Source organism: Ambystoma mexicanum, chromosome 11 (genome assembly GCF_040938575.1).
Source record: "Ambystoma mexicanum isolate Mex_15411 chromosome 11, UKY_AmexF1_1, whole genome shotgun sequence".
In the NCBI taxonomy this organism is placed as follows: Eukaryota; Metazoa; Chordata; class Amphibia; order Caudata; family Ambystomatidae; genus Ambystoma; species Ambystoma mexicanum.
The window spans coordinates 234,357,829-234,377,167 of NC_090934.1; the positions used below are offsets into that span (position 1 = coordinate 234,357,829).

Sequence of the window (19,339 nt, forward strand, 5' to 3'; positions counted from 1 at the left end):
ACATATTCCCCACTTGTAGATGCATACTACTCTGCTTCATTTTCATGATACTTGGGCACACACTCTGTTAAGAGCTACTACAGATGCCAGCTAGTTAAATCAGGTGATTAATAAATTAAGTCCCTCGCTCTACCAGAATCACTGCTCTGCCCCTTGGGCCTACTGGTGCTGCCTGGCACTACATGCTCGACAGCCGCTTCATGTTTTTGTTCCATCTCTCCTTCCCTTTGCTACTGTTTCCCCTTTCTCTCACTTTCTGAAGCTCTGCCTTAACCCTTAAGTGTTGCGATGCCACGCTTCTTGTGGTCTGTTTCTCTGTTGCTGCCTCTCCCATCTCTGCATCCTATTTTTGTTGTTTCCCTCCTATATCTCGCTGTATCAGTTGCTAGAACTCCTCTTCCTCTCTTGTGTCATTACTCTGGCTATATCTCTTCTTTGAATTTCTCGGTTGTGGTTGCTACTCCTTTTGATTATTTTTCTTGCACTGTCTGTTAAGCTATTGGCCTGCCTTTCTCTAGTCATGCTTTTCTATTTCCATCTCTCCCCACCTGCCATTGATCTTATTTTACCGTATCTACAAGTCTCTTTTTTTGCTCTGCTTCTCTCCCTCTCCTATTGTTAACTGTTTCCCTTCTCAATTTTGAAAGGTAGGCCATACTTGTACACCTTGAATACATTGGGGTACCCCCTGATCACGCTCACAGCAGATTAAATGCACCCCTCTAGGGAATTAAGGCCAGGAGTCTTATCTTGCAAGGATAACACACTTTAATCTTTACAAAGATGAGGATTGGGTGGGATGGCAGAGGACTCTGCCATTCCGTCCAGCATTCTGTCTTCCTTGGCTGGCTTCTCCAGACTAAGGGCAAGCAGGCACCTTTTTATATGCTCTTCAACTTGGTCAATGGATACTGGAAGAGCTCATCCAAAACTGTTCTTCTTGCCATACAAGGGATGCTGTAGTCTCCAGTGTTGCATGGCCAGGTTTACACATGGCCCAATCCGGTGTATGCTCTTTCCATTTAAAACTTTCCAATGAATGTTTTTGCATCGAAAACCTAACCATTGAAATGTATGCATTTTTTTTTGTATTTTCTTTTTCCCTTTGTCCCTCCCCAAGCCCCAGTTTTTTTACCCTTAAAAGCCCACCCCATTGAAAAATAACCCTTTAACCAACACATATATGCATTAGATTAATATATTTTTGATGGATAGGTTTCGTTGGAAACCTTTTCGATGGAAACACTAGATACTGACCAATCCTGCTTAACATGCTGCTGCCTCTGCAGGAATACATTATAGCTCTTGCTTAGCACCATTTTCTATGTTGTAAACATTCATACATAAACACATCTTCCTGCTATTCTCAACACTTCACTCAATATTGTTATATTTGATCTGGTCCAGTAATTCTCCAAAAAACCTTGTTTTTTTCCTAGTACTCTGTATGTCGTGCATTGAATCTTTTTTAGTCTTTATTGGCTTGTGATGGACAAGGACAGCTGCTCAGCCACTGTGTGCTCTGCCAGCCTGCCTGTAGTCTATTTTTTAGCACAGGCTGCATTCACTGTGTGCTTTGAGCAAAGCGAACTACAATTCAACCGTTTTTTACAAATATATCCATCTAAATAGTTATTTGCACCTTACATTTCAATTGTAACTCTCTTTATTTAGTGACCCTCCTCCCCCCTGGACTCTTGTAGTGCTTAGAAAACAGTTACCAGAAGTCTTGCCTAATTCTAAAGCAGTTGCGGAAACTTGGGAATGAAGGAAAACAGTAGGATCCTTCCCAACATTTTCTTTGTTAACCTATTGTGTAGCTCATTGCTCTCTCTTCCTGTTATTGGATTATCTAGTATGTTCGTCCTTTCGCTCCCCCTCTCCTGAGTCTCTTACCCACCCCCGCCACACCTTTGTTCTCCAGTATTGCTTAGTTTCAGCGTTGCTCTTCCTCTCCTGTTTTTCTGTTTGTCTTTTAACATAGCACCAATAAATATCCCAAAAGTTGAAAATGCCTTTTCTGTTTATAAATCTAGTGCAGCTTTACCCTTGGGTGCTCCTTTTTAGACGTGTGCAAACCTTCTTTTGGCCAGTGGGCGGGGAATTATAGTTGGTTTGTCTGACCAGGTGCAGCACTTGCTTGAATGAAGATGCTTTATTAACACTGTATGCCATTACAAGTATAAGAGCCCATATGAGCTGTGTTCGGAGCCATTACACGTATAGCAGTCCTCATGGGATGTGCTTCTTCTGAGCCATTACAAGTATAGCAGCCAAAATGAGACGTGCCTGTTCTGAGCCATTACAAGTATATAGCGGTCCCCTTGGAATGTGCATGTTCTACTTCTGAGCCATTACAGGTATTGCAGCCCTGATGGGGTGTGTATTATGAGCCATTGCAAGTATAGCGGCCTTGAAGAATTGTCTGTTATGAGCCATTATACACACAGCACTCCTGATGAGGTGTGTGTTCTGAGCCATTACAAATAGAACATCCGGATGAAATTTGTGTTCTGAATCACTGAACATTTAGTCCCTTTAAGTCCAAAGTTAAGTCAAATCTGTTAAGATGTTACCTGCATCTTAAATGCATATCTCTGATGCAGACTCATTAACTCACCTATCAACAGGATTTGAACTAACAGGTTACACAATAATCTCTGCAGCCGGGTTATTGACCCACTGAGCTGCCTTTTCCAACAGACACTGAAAGGAACATAGGATTAGTGCCCTGGCAGTTCCATGTGAGGCTTGTTTGACATAAATGGCCTTTCAAAAGCTCTATGGTTGTTTGGACTATACTACATTAGTCAGGAGATTAATAATGAGGTTTTGAAATGTGCTAGATTTTTGGCTGTGGGACTCAGTAATTGGACATGGGAGAAGCAGAAATGTTTAAAAGCACAAGATGGTGCAGAAAGGATTGAAGTATGACAGCAATGCCATCTTCTCATACTGTCAGAGGTTGGTGGGAAGAGCTCAAAAACGGTTCTTGGTCAGTACTTTAGCTTGTTGCAGAAAATTCCAACACATGTTAGTGCTTTCTTAACAGCAGCTCTATTAAGAAATTCAGGTACTGTCCCAAAAGATATTAGTCCTGCTAAGACATTTGGGAATGATGCAATCGGCCCTGCTGTGCATATTTGGCATTGTGCAATGACATGCGTATAGCAGCTCTGTTGATAAATTAGGCTACTTTGCCTGAATATATAGCAGTCCTGTTGAGAGGTACCTGTACAATCTCTGTACCACTGAACATATATACAGCACTGCTTCTAACTGTGTCCATTATACCTGCTTGCTGTGGGTGGTCAGAAAGGGAGATAAAGTTCAAACTACATGCCTAGCTGTTTGTTGCTCACTAAGACAAACTATAGTGCTCTTTCGTGCACGCGAACACATGCAATTTTAAGAATAAAAAAAACATATAGAACACGAAAAAAGATTTTCCATCCTACTAAAGCCAAACAACTGCTTGCTGGGAGGCTCTCCTAAAAAAGAAATTAAGTGCCCAGATGCATTCTGTGCGATTTTATAAATATCAAACTGAATAAATAGCCCCAAGCAATTGATGTGCTTCTGTGATGAAAAGAAAACAAAGTATGAAATGCCCATGCTACTGCAACTGCGCTGCCTCTATTAAAGCAGATTAAGACTGAGGAAAATGAAATGCAGCCCTTGTTTAAGACCATTTTCATTTTACACAATACTGCCTGTGTCCTAAAGCAAAGTGAAACGCACGTTCATGATTCAAGATGCTGTAATAACACTAACCTACAAAATGCAGACAGTTGAACAAAGTGAACAAAACACAAATTCCTTTTTACATTACTCAAAGTATTATCTTGGTAGAATTATTAACAGTAGAGTGTTAAAAAAATGAAACAGACCAGGACTCCTTCCAGTGTCTTCTTTCAAGGAACTTTGCGGATTGCTAAAGTAAAGAGTGATTTGCAACCTGCTTCTGGCCAGGCTATCATCAGTGAGCTCCATGATTCATGGTGGTCCTGACATAAATAGCATGTGTACATTGTACGCAAGGAAGAATTTAAAGTGCTGTATTGAAAGATTTCTGGGCGTTAAAATAAAATAATTTTTTAAAAGCTTGATACAGACCTTCTCTGCAGGGCTGTGGATGAAGGCTTTCAACTGAACATAAAAACCCCAGCGATCTGGATCCAGTTCCATCAAATTGTCAACAAAACTGCTGCACCTTTCACAGACCTCCTCGGTTTTACCCACCATAAACATGGGACAGTTCCCCTGGGCCACAAATGCATCGGAGACAGTGTCTCTTTAGTTCTCTTCCTGAGCCATACTCCTCAAATGACTGTTCTGTGACGGCTGACTGCTGCTTTGTCCGCTATTTCAAAACACTCTGCCAACTGCTCCCTGACCCCACGCTTGCCCTTAGTAGGAACGGAAACAAACGTGGAACACGTGCTCCGTTCCACAGCACTCGTGCTGCGTTCCAGCCGACACGCTGGGACGCTCCTGCCAGCGCTTGTGATCTCACTATTTGTCCTGCAGGATCAGACAGGAGAACATCTCTGCCCCTTGCAAGTTCTCCAGACATGCTCACTTCTGCAACAATACCATTTCTGCCACCCCAAGGCTCCGCTACTCAGCCTACAGCGCTTGGATCGCTGCCCCTTGCAAGTTCTCCAGATATGCTCTCTTGCGCAACAATACCACTTCTGCCACCCCCCGGGGCTCTGCTGCTGCGCCGCCTGGACGACAGGTCTTTGCGTCCCCCCTCCCAGGGAACAGTTCACCAGCACCTCCTGTGGCAGCACCCACCACTTCTGCAGCAGGCACCGGATCTTGCAGGTGCCGTGTCTGCAGAGAGGAGACTCTTTCTGTGCTGCCTGGCCACAAGACTTCACAGCTCTTCTGTAGGGATGGGATTGCTGCCTGCTCTACCCAGACAGCAGGCGCAGTGCTGCTTCTGGACTCACTTTATCACAGTGAAAATCCACCCTGACAGCAGGCACAGGACTACTCGCTCCGCACAACACTCCTGACTGCACCTCTGCCAGCCCCAACCCACCTTCTGGCGCATGGCCACTCGCAGCTGCTAACATTGCACTGCCCGACCAGCAAGGCACCAGAGCCTTTAGCGTTTCAGTGGATGGGATAACTTTTTCAGGGGGCAGTGCTTGTGCCGTTGTGTGCTGCTCCCCTGCTGCAGCTTCTGGTCCTGAAACAAACTCGTCGCAAGTAAAGTGACGTCCTAGTGTAGCACAGGACAAACACTTGCCCATCCACACACCAGCTCGAGACACTCTGTCACACAGAACATCATCTTTCAAACAACACCATTCCACGGACAGCTAAGCATGACGTAAATGTACAGGAGGCACATTACTGCACGCTATTAGATGCCCCGGTACTCGTACCATTTTGCACCTGCTACCAACAATAGGTAGTTAACACAACCACGACTGCCTGGCAAGTGTCTTTCCCATGCCCAAATTGTCAGCATTGCCAATGCTTTTTTTTCTTTTGTTATTCACTGTAAAAATGTATAAAAAATGTTTTATAGTGCGGTAATAACGTCCGCCGTTTTAAGTTTTTCGCGTGAAGCACGAGGGATCGGGCTGATCTCGGTGCTTTTGAAATGACAGAGCTTCACAGTGGTAGAAGTTTACCAAAAAAAGTAGTGGAACTGTGGTCTCGGCACTGAAGAGGGAAGGCGGACGCATAGTGCAACATGTGACCAGGTCTTGCAGCTGGGGCATTGCAATAGTCTCATTGACTAGTAACTAAGGCTCTTATTACAACTTTACACTTGCACAGGGACATTAATGGACAAATCCTCTGGATGAATGCTGAATATGGTTGTAAAAAGTAGAGGAATGGTAAACATAAAAAACTAGTGGAACACCGCTCCGGCCGTTGTGCGCACCTCGGTCACTGGAGCTCCTCTGATTTGACACGTGCTAAAATGAAAATCGCTCGGTAGTTATTTCTGAGCCAGTCATTAACAGGTGACTGTTGTGTATGGTTTTCACTGTGTCAGTTATAGGGCTGAAGGTTGATGTACAGAGTGTACGTGATATGTGGACTCGTGTCCCTTGTTCAACTTCCTTGTTTAGTGTTCCTAGCTGAGAATAGCTTCCTTTCTTTCTGATAATTGGCGGCTCTAGTGACTTCATGCTAATTTTGCTCTTGACAGGATTTGCCTGGCATGTTGCACCTCCATCACACTGCGGATGTGCTCTGGAGACCAGGCAGCATCTCACCTCGCTCATAGCTGGTGCGTTTTAGCTGTGCATATATTAATTTGTGCAGGAGCCAATTTACGTATGGGTGACATGCGCCTGATATTTGCCTGCAGCAAGAGCAGTAAGATTTTGGTGGGGGCATGGGGGAGCGCTACGTCCTGTTTGAGCTGCCGCGTAACGCTAAACGCAAACCAGCAGTATTTCATTAAACATGTGCAATAGACCTATTTTTTTTTAATATAATTTTTATATACATATATATATTTTTGCTTGAACTTTACTGGTTCAGGTATTTTTTTTTTTTTTTTTTAAATCCTACCGGTTGTTAAACCAGCTCAAACGTGGGAAGACGCCCACTGTGTGCGTATGGGCTGTGCCAGTAGACCTATATTGGACGGACTGAGTGTCCAGCAGTACTTGCCTGCTGTCCGATTCTGCAAAGGACTACGAGACTGATTTTACGTTGCAGAGTTTTTGTTATGTTTCTGCCAATAAAGAGTGTCTGTCCCACCTATACCTTTCCTATTGACCAATAAAAATCAGTTGGTGTTTTTTGTTGTTTTTTGTGCAGGTTAAATAAAAATACCAACCGATGCCATTATACTCCATAACCCAATTGCACAGCGTTCCTCGAATCATCTGGCATTGTCTCTAGTTGTGGTTACAAACCACAAATGCCAACATTACCTCAATGTCCCCCAACCACACCTAAAGGGGGGGGGGGTTCGTGACGTATGCACTGGGAAGTGACATCACAGGAACTAAAAGTATCCTAAAGTGAAATATGCACATCTTTTCAGTTTCTTTCCCAACTTTGGAAAGTGCACATGGCAAATGCTAAGAGAACCGATTTCTATACAACATTTGTGTGCACCATTATGTTTAAGAATCTGTAACAACATGCCCCGTATAGCAGAATATCACAAAAAAAGTATAAGCTTTTTTTTTTTTTTAAGTACTGTGATGATCAATTCAAGTAGTGTTGTGGCTAGTGTCTGGCCTCACAATCTATGACCCAGCTTTACACCCCACCATGACACTTGAGTAGGGGCAGATTTTTTTTTTTTTTAAATACTTGAAAACGCATTGGAAAGGTGGGGGGTTATGAGAAGTGGGCGGACAACATCCACCCGCATGGTCCCTCAATTTAGGCATGGAGTTGCAACTGTTTGGTGTATCACTCCCCTGTAGTGACTTCTTGCATGGAAAGTACACTGAAGGATACCTGCCAGTTACCCTGTGGGGTCAGGGTCCCTGGTGGCAGCTAATCTGCCACAAGCTACCATCCCTGCTAAGCCATTAACCCTAGCCAAAACGGCTAAACCCAGCCACTCTATGACCACCCCTACCCTGGACTGCTTGCACAAACCGTGCATAAGCCATAGTGCCACCAACAGTGACACTGCACACTGAACCGTCTTTGCCTTTATGCCAGAGGAAGACCATCTCTTAAACAACCATAATATTACACTTAACCTCTTCCCCTCCCACCTATCCTCGAACGTGCATTATGGCACTACTAACAGCCAGCAAACTCCCAATAACAATTCCACGCCAACTACCACTGCCTTAAGAGGAGCCCTAGTTAACGGCAGAGCAGATCGATCCTTGCTCACCGCTTGAAATATGTTACCTTATCAAAGTCAATAGTCTTGACTTGCTAGCCATTACTGAAACTTGGCTACACGCTGCTTCTGGCACTACACTGTTCTTAGCCAGTCCATTGAAGTAAATATTTTTTTTTTATTATAATAAAAAATAAACCTTTATTGGTTGGTTCACATCTCGAGCCCCCATTGCAGTTACATGATATAGCAATAACATACCGACAAGACCTAATACATTTCGAATCTCTTGAAGGAGGCATCTATACCAAGCTTGCAGTTAACGGTTCTCCCCACCTGCCAGTGGCATACATTCTACCGAGTAAACGATTTCCCGCGAAGACAGACTGAAAAAAGTGGTGGGTTAGCACTCCTAGTAAGAGACTCCCTCCTCATCAAAGTAGTTGTCGACTCCTCCCTTACCTGCAGAGAGCTACTTACAGCAAATTAAGCCTCTCCCACACCTCCACTATCACGCTACACATAGTTTACTGTGCCCCTGGCCCTGCAATCACCATTCGAAGAGATTGGCACTTTCCACTAATATCAAACCTTCCTCTGACATTACTCCTGGGGGACCTCAGCTTTGGCTTCATGAAAAAGGCTAATGAAAACGCCTCCTCCCTAGCTAGCTCCCTGACGGCTCTAGGCTTCTTCAAATGGATTTCCAGCCCTACTCATTGCATTGCATCGTTGACTGGCTGGTCGACATCCATTGCAACACCGCAGTGACTTCCAACTTGCCATGCCTGTGGACTGATCACAATAACATCCTCTACACCTTACCAAAGGCAAACCATTTCCCGACTGCCATTATCCTACTTCCTGCACTTACCCATAGCTTCTGCAAAGTTATGAAAGATTGTATCTTACCATTGATGGATAAACTTCAACCCTTACAACTTTTCAGTAGCGACCCTGACTCGCTGGTTGACCTATTAAACCATACCCTCGCACAGGCTGTCAACACCTTAGCCCGCCTTGCCCGCTTAAAGAAAAAACTTGCCTTGCACCTCAACACTTGGTTCACTATGGACCTCGGAGATCTCTGCCTGAAAAAGCATTCGGCAGAAACAACTTGGAGAAATACTCTGTCTAAAACGAATAAAGCTGGCTTTAAATCCCTGGCAAATGATTATAAATTGCCCATACTTCAAGCCACAAGGGCCACTTTTAACACATGCATCTCTAACGAAAAAGAAATCAAGCACTTGCAAACTCTTTGCTATCCTTCCACGGCTTGAATTGCCCTCCAACTTTACCAATGACAACACTTGGTGTTTGAAAATCCAAATCGCCCTCCCAAGAAAAATCAAGACTCTTAAGACAAAATCCTATTGAAGAAAAGCACTCATCATCACCTCAGGGGCCCCGAGCTCTTCCCCTACAGCCAGCCAGCAAGACCTACCCACATTTACCTTCAAACCTGTCACCGAAACGGATGTCATCGTGATCATGGACGGCCTTAAGCTTTCCCAATGCCAAGGAGATGTTTGCCCAGCCTCTGTTATTAAGGAGTGTGCTGAAGCCCTGTCACCCTTCATCACCACTCTTATTAATGCCTCATTCTCCTCATCCACTTTTCATACCAGTTTAAAGGATGCCTGGGTTCTCCCCCTGCTAAAAATAAAAACACCCTTTCTAACCATCCCTGTCAACTACCGCCCAATACCACTGTCCCTTCTCACTCAAAATCCTGGATCGGGTGGTGTACCTCCAGGTCCAGTCATGCCTTGAATCCAACAACATCCTAGGACTGAGACAATCTGGCTTCAGACCAGGTCATGGCACTGAGACAACCCTAAACAAAAATGAGATTAAGGATGCAGGCAACTCAACCCTCCTCAAGACTTGTCTGAAGCATTTAACCTGGGCGACCATCAAATTCTGTGCCAGCACCTGGTGTCAGCAGCCCACTGCTCTGCCAAAGCTATCGCATGGATCTCCTCCTTTCTTACAGATGGGTCACTGGGAGTCTTCGCAGCCAATGCTTCGCCCCTCCCCCTTTCCCCCTTTTGCCCCTGTCACCTGTGGCTTACTTCAGGGTTTATGTGCCTCCCCAACTTTGTGTAATATTGTCCCAAAACCACTCTTTGACCTCCTGGACAACTTAAGCATCTCCTACAGAAACTACGCAGATGATATGCAGATCAACAGGTAACGTCTGACTCCAGCACGCGCCAGGTCGTGTACCACTATCCAAGCTTGGGTGGCTTTACATCTTCTCTGTCTTAAAGATGAGAAGACGGAAAACCTTCTGGTTGGATCGCAAGCTTGACTGAGCAAGCTAGGCCCCTACTATAATACCTTCACCATCAACATCTCTATCCCTGTATCCAATCCGGTCAACGCTTTGTGTCCACCTGGATGCTGCACTCTCTTACACGACAGGTCTGTGCTATTCTGTCTTCCGCTGTATACACCACTAAACTAATCCACTCCAGTAGACCATTCTTGTCCACGACAGCTGCCTCACTATCGCCTCAGCTCTTATTGGCTATAGACTAGATTATTGTAATGTTCTATTTGCTGGTACCTCCACCCAAATCATCAGACTGCATGTCATTCAAAACCCTTCAGTCGGACCTGCACTTAACATCCAGAGAAGAGAACACATCTCGGCGGCCAGAAGAAACACTAATTGGTTACCGATATTTGAGCGTTTAATATTCAAAACACTTGCCATTACACAAAAATGCATCTCCAACTCATCCCCTCCTAGCTTGCCTACAAGATTGTAAAAGCACATTCATTAAGACCCGCCTGCTCTGCCTATGCCCACCACCTCATCACTTCCAAATATGGAATAAAGAGTGCAGGAGGGCAAAGCTTCCTGGGCCTTGCCTCCAAGAACTGGAATGCACTATCACACGCTCTCCAATCAGAACAATCGTACATGGTTTTCCGGAAACAATTTAAGACATTGCTATTCTCATCTGGCCCAACTTGGTGCTGAGTTGATCACCTATCCTTACCTTTTTTTTACTGTTTCTTCCTATGATCTGTCTCTCACTGCAATGTGCACCTTGATGCCTCTGGGTTTAGAGCACTTTGTAAAGAAATTAAATAAATCTCAAGGTGCTGTGTGCTGTACGTGCTTTAGGGGGTGCCGTGTGAACTTTGCCTATCGAGGGGGGCATTGAAATGACATGCGCAGCCCCTTAGAGGCCATGGTGAAATGAGGTCCCCGAAAGTGTGGTGTGGCTTTCGGGGCTTATCTCTGCCAGGGCGGGTTTTGAGCCTGCACTCCGGATAGTGGGAATGGGGATCCATGGTGATATCATGGAGAAGGGTGTAAGCCGGGGAAGAAAAAAACGCCCTTTCGCTAATCGATGCATTGTTGCTGTACTGGTTTATGGAAGCGGTACACGCTGCTCAGGCATGCACGTAATTTAAAGGAAACATGTTCTGGGTCTTCTTGGTAACGTCCCTGATACCAGTCGCATCTCTGCCATTTCTACCATCAGCAAGTACATGTATTGGCATAAACATCTAGAGGCTGCTGAAGCCTCTGCCTTTTTTCTGCCCTCCCGTCTGCTTTTGGCAGTCATCTCAAAAGACCAAACACTTGTTTCCCTCCCTTTCTAGGAAGGAGCTGAAGGACCTATTTAATCAAGTGTTAGCAGAGCAGAAAATGACCACAGAAAAGAAGTCGCCCTATCCTTCCTTCTTCTCGTCTTGTAACTTAGTTCTTCCTCTTCAATGTCCCCAAATTCCTCAGATGAAGAGGAGGCTGCTACTGGGAAATACCTGATCAGTGTGGAAGTAGAGATGGTAGTTGAACAAATCTGTGGGGCAGTACAAACACATCCTGAAGGTGGGCCTTTCTTTGATGGCGGATATCCAAGACAAGCTCCTGTGAGAATGGAACGACCTCACCTGGAACATATTTCTGTGCCCTGAGTCATGTATAAATGTTACCATCTGAAGGGCGAAGTATCCGTTACTGGTGTTGGTTGAAATAGTAGGGCCGGTCCTCTATGGCAAGGAACGACGGGCACATCAGGTACAGGAAACCTGAAGGTTTACGAAAGACCCACAGCCTTTGAACTCCCTTTTCGAGGGCCAAAAGCTGTGTGTGTATACCATGGAAGCCAAAGTCCACACGGTTTTCAAGGCAGGCAAACATGCAAAGCAATTGAGCCTAGTCACAGCTATTCTAGTTGCCCCATATTGTTCCAGTAGAGGTTGGCTCCCATCTCGTCGCGAGCTCCAGTTAGAAACTGATTTGGTGATGCTCAATTGAACTTCATCTCTGAAGGAAATGCAGCCCCACTCGGCAACGCAACTGATACAATAGGTGGTTTGGAAGTTAAAATGAGGAGTCTGCTGAATTTTTTTCAGTTCAATTGACCGAAGCTGTGCAGAGGGCACAGAGCTTCTACGTTTAAGTCCTATGACCTCCACTGGGCTCACCTTGTAGCCTGGTGCGGTAGACCGAATCTTCCAGCTCTTGAATGTAGCATTCGCCAGATCTTAGTTTCTTAAAGAAGAAGCCCTAATGGGGCTCGCTGTATCCTTATTATGAGTGTATTGGGCAGTCTTAAGAGCATTTAGGGAGCATTATTGGTCTTTTGCTTCATAGCGCGAGAAACTGGAAACTAAGCTGCAGTCTCGAGACCAGTGGAGCTATTTGAGTTACCATCCCTAAGATCTTCTTTTAGTTATGGCTATATTGCAGAAGGCCCCCTTTTTTTAACCTAATAATTGATTTTAGGTTGTTTTACCATTCAAGCTACCTTTTTGTTTGCCATCACTTTGACCAGGTGGCTGGGTGAGATTAATACTCTTCTATGCAAACCTCCATTTTTTGAAAGTATGGGATGTGGAGCTCATTTTAGGTGTGACCAAGGTAGCCTCAAAGTTTCACAGATCTCAGGAAATAGTGTTGCCGACTTTTGTTCAGGATCCAAGCATGGCACTGTGTAGATGTTAAAGAAAAAGTACTTAAAAATCTGCACCATGTGAAGGACTTCAGAAGGACAGATCATTTGTTGGTGACCTGTGGGGTGGGGCTGGTACGAAAGCCTCTACAACGACCATCAGTAGATGGATCAGCACTGTCATTCCTGTGGCCTATTGGAAGGCAGACCAACACCCCACTGGACCGATTCAGAGTAGATCCTTGAGGGGAGGGAGATGTCTACCTGGTGGCCCAACATACGGAGGAGTGTCCCTACAGGAGATATGTAGGGCAGCCACTTGGTCCAGTCTCAACACGCTTATTAAGCACTACAGATTGAATGTGGATGGGCCCAGGACGTCATCTTTTGATATGATCTGAAGCACAATAAAGGTGGTGGTGGTGGCAAGGCATTCTATTCAGTGTCTGGGTGACTTGTCATGGGTCCCTTCCGCATCTAGTCGACTTTATTAAATTTCAAAGGTAAGTACTTACTGTAATCTTGCTTTCTCCTTGCTTTGCCCCGTCCCAGTACGGATGTTTCTACGCTCCTAACCGGTAGGGAAAAGGTCCCACTAGTAGGGATGTTATGTCTCCCAAGAAGGGACAGGCGCAATAGGAGAGAGACGCTTGAGAAAGGGCCTCAAAGGGAAGTACTGGGACGAGGAATAGAAGCACCAGTAGAGTGAAGATTCCCTGCAAGTAATCTGAACATCTGCGTCCAGTGTAATATTTTGTAATTGGTTTGGATGGAATTTTTAACCTTGTGTAGAGATCTCCTAAACAGTTATAATTGCTGTTGCCTTTTTCATTGATCTGATGTGTGACCGGAGCAGTAGTAATTTCGTCAAAGGGTGGCGGATACTTTTTTGTTGTTTTGTCATACTGCGTTGCAATCCTGAGAGAATTGTTGTAGTGCCTCTAAAATTGGTGAGAAGGTGTGCGCTCACTTCATTTTTCATTGAAACCAGCTCCCTCCCTCTGGGACATAGGGGGCAGTGAGTGCCGCCTTCATAATAAGGAGGCAGATTCTAGCTCGGTAGGCCTTTTCACAGCATCCTTGTTTTAAACACTGCATTTATCCCGGGCTTACAGGTGTGTTTTTCATCATACCAATGACTCTATTCATATACGATAGCGTCAATAATCTTAATTTTTTTCTCATTTTGAATAGTGGTATTGTAGATAGTATATGTCTATGAATAATCACCTGCCTTAGCAATGTCATAAAACCTTCCTTTTGTACGTGTCTTGCATGGTGATTTGCTAAAAAGTAAACCTTGTATGTGTATTTGGAGTTAGTTCCCTCTGACGTCAATATAATTGAGTCCCAGATGTCCAAGATGACAAAACCGTTTTTTTTTTTTGTTTACTGGACATTTTTGTTAGGCGTGTGTACTAGGAACGTCGCCTCACCAAAATGCAAGGAAGGGGTAGCTGAAGTGACATCATATGACCCTTGACCTCTGGCATCCTGTAAGTGAAGTCATTGAACCCCACCCTGAAGTGACATCACGGGAAGCGATGGAACACTACCTTTCAGCCCATGACAAAGCAGAAAGTGGCATCACATAGCATTGTTCCTAGAAAAATATGGTTACGGTATCTCTGTAATGTGATATATATTTCATACAAGAATGGATCACCGTGTGTATCCGCGCATAATACCAAATTACTGTGACTGCAAGCCCACGTCCATGGCCAATTGGCGTGTTATAGCACTTTCGCTTTATGTAGAACAAATGTACATACACTATCACCCAACCTGTGTTGGTACTCATTTATTAACCTCAGAAGGATGAAAGGCTGAGTTGGCCTTGCTGGGATTCGAACCTGCAAATCACACGCACGTCGCAGCAGCGAGCGCTCAACCGACTGAGCTGTGTTACCGGCCTGGTAAAAGGAGCAATTACATGTCTGAATGGTCTCAGAGTCAGAAAGCAAATAACTGTGGCATTTAAACTGGTAACAGATTTAACGGCAGAGCAGCTCATCTGCAGGACTGGTGCATAGTTGGCCACATGTCAAGCCTGCGTGGATCTACTTTTAAGGTTTCAGAGGTTGGCAAAATACATATCATTGGGAGAGTTCATAAAAATTATTTAGAGTAGCGCAGGGAAAGCGGTGCATTCATTCACATGGCATCCCATACTCTGGGCACTCGTTACCGCATACGTTCAAACACACCTCCTAAGCAACATGCAAGGCAGATAGGAAAGATGCACATTACAACAAAGCATTTATTATGGCGCAATGAAATAAAGAGCCAATTAATGTTCTGTCGTCAAACATTTCCTTGCGGAAAGCAAAATGCATAGTCCGAAATAGATGCTTATTCTACTCTTAATGCTTTTTGGAAGTTTTTGTCTGCATTGTGAATTTGAGTTAGTCACAGACTGAATCAGTGACTCATTCTTTGAGGTGTGCCTGAAATAAACCTTTAATGAGTCTAGCTAGTATTGTACAGAGTTCTAGAAAAAACAAATTGTTTGTTATTCCTATTATTTCTTATTTAGGGTCACTACTCCAAAGTGTTTTGTGGAAGCGTTTTTTTGTATTTTTAAGATGCCTGAACAAGAAATCCAGCCACTACAGAAACGGAGCCACATGGCACTGGCCACAGCCTAGGAGACTCCATTTAAAAAAAGTAAAACATTTTTTGTATGTTTGTCGTTTAAAAAAAAAAAAAACATTTTTACATTTTTTATGGGTAGCAAGGGCGGCCTCTGCGAGCCCCCGCCCCCAGATGACATCCCTGGCGTGTACCTGCTTTGTATCAAGTATTTTAAGGATTGTTGTTCTTTAATAGTGTGACATTTGCCGTCCTTTAGTAATGGCATGAACTTATTGGATTTTTGAGGTTGTACTTGATGTTTGATAGTCAAAGCCTATTGGAAAGCCAGAAGCCTAATTTGGTCAACTAAATGCAGCCTCCAAAAATAGCTATCATTCACGTGAGAACCCCAGTTTGAACCTTTTTGATTTGTTGATAGGTTGTAGCCTTGTAACATTTTTTTTTTTAATTATTTTTTTCCTTTCTTTTGCATCTTATTTTGTCAAGGGACGACTACTAGAAGTGTCTAGTAAATTAAATGCATACTTGCCCGCAACCATCGCTCCATGTAGTCGCTATAAGGAATCCATTTGTCACTGGTTACCACATTGTGTACGTTTTAAGCTTGCAGGTGCAGCCTCACATCTCTGAAGGCAGAATTTGTTGTATTCTTCACCCTCTTATGTGGGGTTGACTGCTACACATACACAGTCAACCAGCTGATCATTTCCTACATCCCGAAACGTGCAACCATGGCAATCTACTTGACCCCACAACACTTACTGAACCCTTTTGAGGATTAGGCTAGCAACCTAGTCACTAGAGGAATGTAATGCTTTTGACAAAAAAAAGTCTGTGTGCAGTGCATTCTGGGTGCGCCCAGCGTCACGAGGGGCATTCTCTTCAAGCCTCAATGAAATGTGCACATTTTCTGAAAGCTGCATTTTGATGTGTACCAGTAACGTGGATCGTATTATTTCTTTGCAGCCAGCATTTTACTAGCAAACATGTTTTCTCGCTTTTGCATTCGCTTCAAGGACTGTTTTGAATAAAGGTGCCATCTGGTGCCTTTATAACGCTGTAGAGCTGAAGGAAAGTTATGCTGTTTATTTTGCACTTTTTAATGGGAAAGGGAAACGTTTCTCTTGAGGTTGTCATGGGTCACTCCAGGCCAGGGCCCATGGGAAATGGCAACAGGTGGACTTTGAGAGTCGGAGCATTCTGGAAAATGCCATCTTGCATTTGTGGGATGTTTAAAACGGAGAACACTAGATTAGCCATACGCGTAGAAAGCTTAGGAGAATGAGTGAACACACTGCTTTCCATGCCTGTTAAGCAAACCTCTCTGCCTGCCTGTTTCGGGGCTTTCCAGTGCAGTTCGGGCAAGATCGTTCTGTAGCTTCTGCTTTAACAGTGAAGTATTTATAAACGCTAATGCATTCTTTTCACTGCATTTATTCTTTTATGTATGCTGATTCGTGAATAAACGGCCATAAAGAGCCATTTTACATTTTAGCTAAGTGTGTTATGTGAATGATTGCCTTTAAGCGTGTAACGTTTCTCTTTTCATCGTGTGTTAAGGCTTTGAAAAAGATTACAGTGCACTGAGAAGCAAAACAATCTACAAACACATTTTCTAATTTCTACTTGTGTCAAACTGCCTCACAAGGGCAGTCGGTACAAGATTCCTCCTTTCACCATATTCCTCCAACCTCCAACATCTGATCTTTTATCAACAGGCAAAATAGACTTTCTCTTCATCACAGAAACTTGACTCTCAGATGATTGCTCAGTTTTACATGAAACCATTGGCATGAGTTACAACATTAGATTTGCCCTAGAAGAGAAGGATTGTACTTGGAGACGCCATCAATGTTCCAACCCTTAATACTATTACAGATCTCTCCTCATAACCTGCTCAATCTCGCACACATTTACTCTAACTGTCCTCTTAAATAAACCACTTTCATACAATCCTTCCTTTGCTGACAACCTGGCAGATGAGGTCTCCAATCACCTCTTCACCATACTGGGAGACTTTAGCAACATGCGTTGAGAAGGAGCATGACACAGCTTCAGTTTGTCCTCAAACATCGGCATTTAACACCTCAAACTACCAATGAAGCCAGACAGACCTTGGTTGGCTTTTTTCTGCAAAAAGAAGTTCACCATCCAGTCCCCAGTCTTCCAACCCTGACAAGACCACCTCTCTATCCCCTTCACCATCTTCACGGAAGCGCAGGTTCTCTCAAAATGGACACAATGCTGGAAAAACAAGATGAATAAAACCCCTTACCACTACCAAACTCAAACCATAACATCATACAACTAATTCATCATTCATTACTGGAAAAACGCCCCCTTGGACAGTATAGCTAACGTTCACAAAAGAAGCAACCGCCAGACAAACTGACCTAAAGCAAAAGCGCCTGATACTCCAATAGTAATTAGCCCAACATGGCCAGAAGGTAATCTTCAAAGAATTCAAAACCCTAACATCTACACATGTCTGCAACAGATACAAGACCATTTGGACAGGAAAGAACCAAACGTTCGCTTTTCATTTATGGAACCAATAACTACAGATTATCCTATGTGCCATGAACTGCTTTCTGCCCTTTCACACCCCATTAATTACTTTTTATTTGTATTTATTGAGGGCTTTTGCCAAAGTGCTATTAGTTGCACTGACTGCGCACCGCTACCACCAAGGGCAGTCTCCAGGCTCTCACATGGTTCTGCAAGAAAGAGGGACGAGGATGGTTAGTGAGGGTAGAGTGAAAGGATAGGTCCAGCCCCAGGAGAAACTGGCATCTGTGTGGGTTGGCTTGCAGGTGTTTTATTGCGTGCACTGGCTTGTTGTATCCAAGGCCTGGGTTGTTCTCTGTGAATACTTGTTATGTTGGGTTTGTGTAGATTGGCTGGTATATGTGGTGGTGCGCACTGGCTTGTTGTATGTGTATGGTCCAGTGTCAGGGATTTTGTTGTATGCAAGTCTTGTTTATGTTGAGTGCGTTTGTGTATGAATTGGCTAGCTCAGTGGGCATGTATAGTAATTGAGTGTTGTGTTGGAGGGGAGCAGGAGTGGTTGGTTAGTACATTGGCTATACTCCAAGTTCTTCTAGTTGATCTCCACAAGTCTATCTAATGTGACGCATGATTAATCTTCACCATCCTGTCTGATGTTTTCTGTGGTCAATTTCATAACTGACTCGTGGTTAGTGGCAAATTAAACTGTACAATTCATAAATGCTAAGTAAATGGGTATGGACACTAGGTTATGCGCTACGGTCACTGTATGCTTAGATTGTTGCCAGCTGCGTTGCCAAAGTCGGTGAGTGCACCCATCAGCGCCTACAAGTTGTACAATTTTGATAATACATGACTGGCGTGACGCGCTCTGCCCATTGATATTAATAGATCCAAATGACTGATTATCGTATGAAAGCTCAAATGCAGCTTATATACACATATATTGCAATATCTTTATTAGAAAAGGATGTCGGCCGAAACGTGTTTTGACAAATGTAGTTTTCAAGGCATTCATCCAGTGTTGTATACTCTGCATTGGTAAGTTTGTTAGTTCATACGCAATATTTGTCCTGATTCTGCATTCGACACAAAGTCACATATAAGATTGTTTCAATATGAAGGACCTTCAATCCCCGTCTTGTACGCCCCTAACTGGTATTAAAGTATGGCAATCTTAATATTCGTATTCTTGGTAAATTCCAAATGAAACAATAGACATTTTTTGTATATTCACCTGCCGATGGTCAGTCTTTCAAGGGCTCGATCCCTGTGTACGCGCACAGGGATTGAACTTTAATACAATACATAATCGTTAATTTGTATGTTTTTAATATCAATGGGCAGAGTGCGTCACGCCAGTCATGTATTATCAAAACAATTCATAAGTGCAATTGAGGATTAGTAAAACACAAGAGATTGTCAACTCTAGCAACCCAGCAGGCTCTCCAGAAGATTTGTGCACGTCCCACATCTACGAAATTAATATTAACGCAACCAGGACTAGTGTGTGGCTTGCTAT

At 43.9% G+C, this 19,339-nt stretch overlaps 1 protein-coding gene and 1 long non-coding RNA gene across 3 annotated transcripts in view; one reads left to right on the forward strand and one right to left on the reverse strand.

Moving 5' to 3' along the window:
• Positions 1-4,446, reverse strand: part of LOC138503317 (uncharacterized) — a 124,982-nt gene extending 120,536 nt beyond the window's left edge. The window contains exon 1 of the long non-coding RNA XR_011279614.1: positions 4,117-4,446. This is a non-coding gene — a long non-coding RNA (uncharacterized lncRNA). The remainder of the gene's footprint in view (positions 1-4,116) is intronic.
• PHACTR4 (phosphatase and actin regulator 4) overlaps positions 1-19,339 on the forward strand; it is an 858,314-nt gene that overhangs the window by 5,689 nt on the left and 833,286 nt on the right. The window lies entirely within an intron of this gene.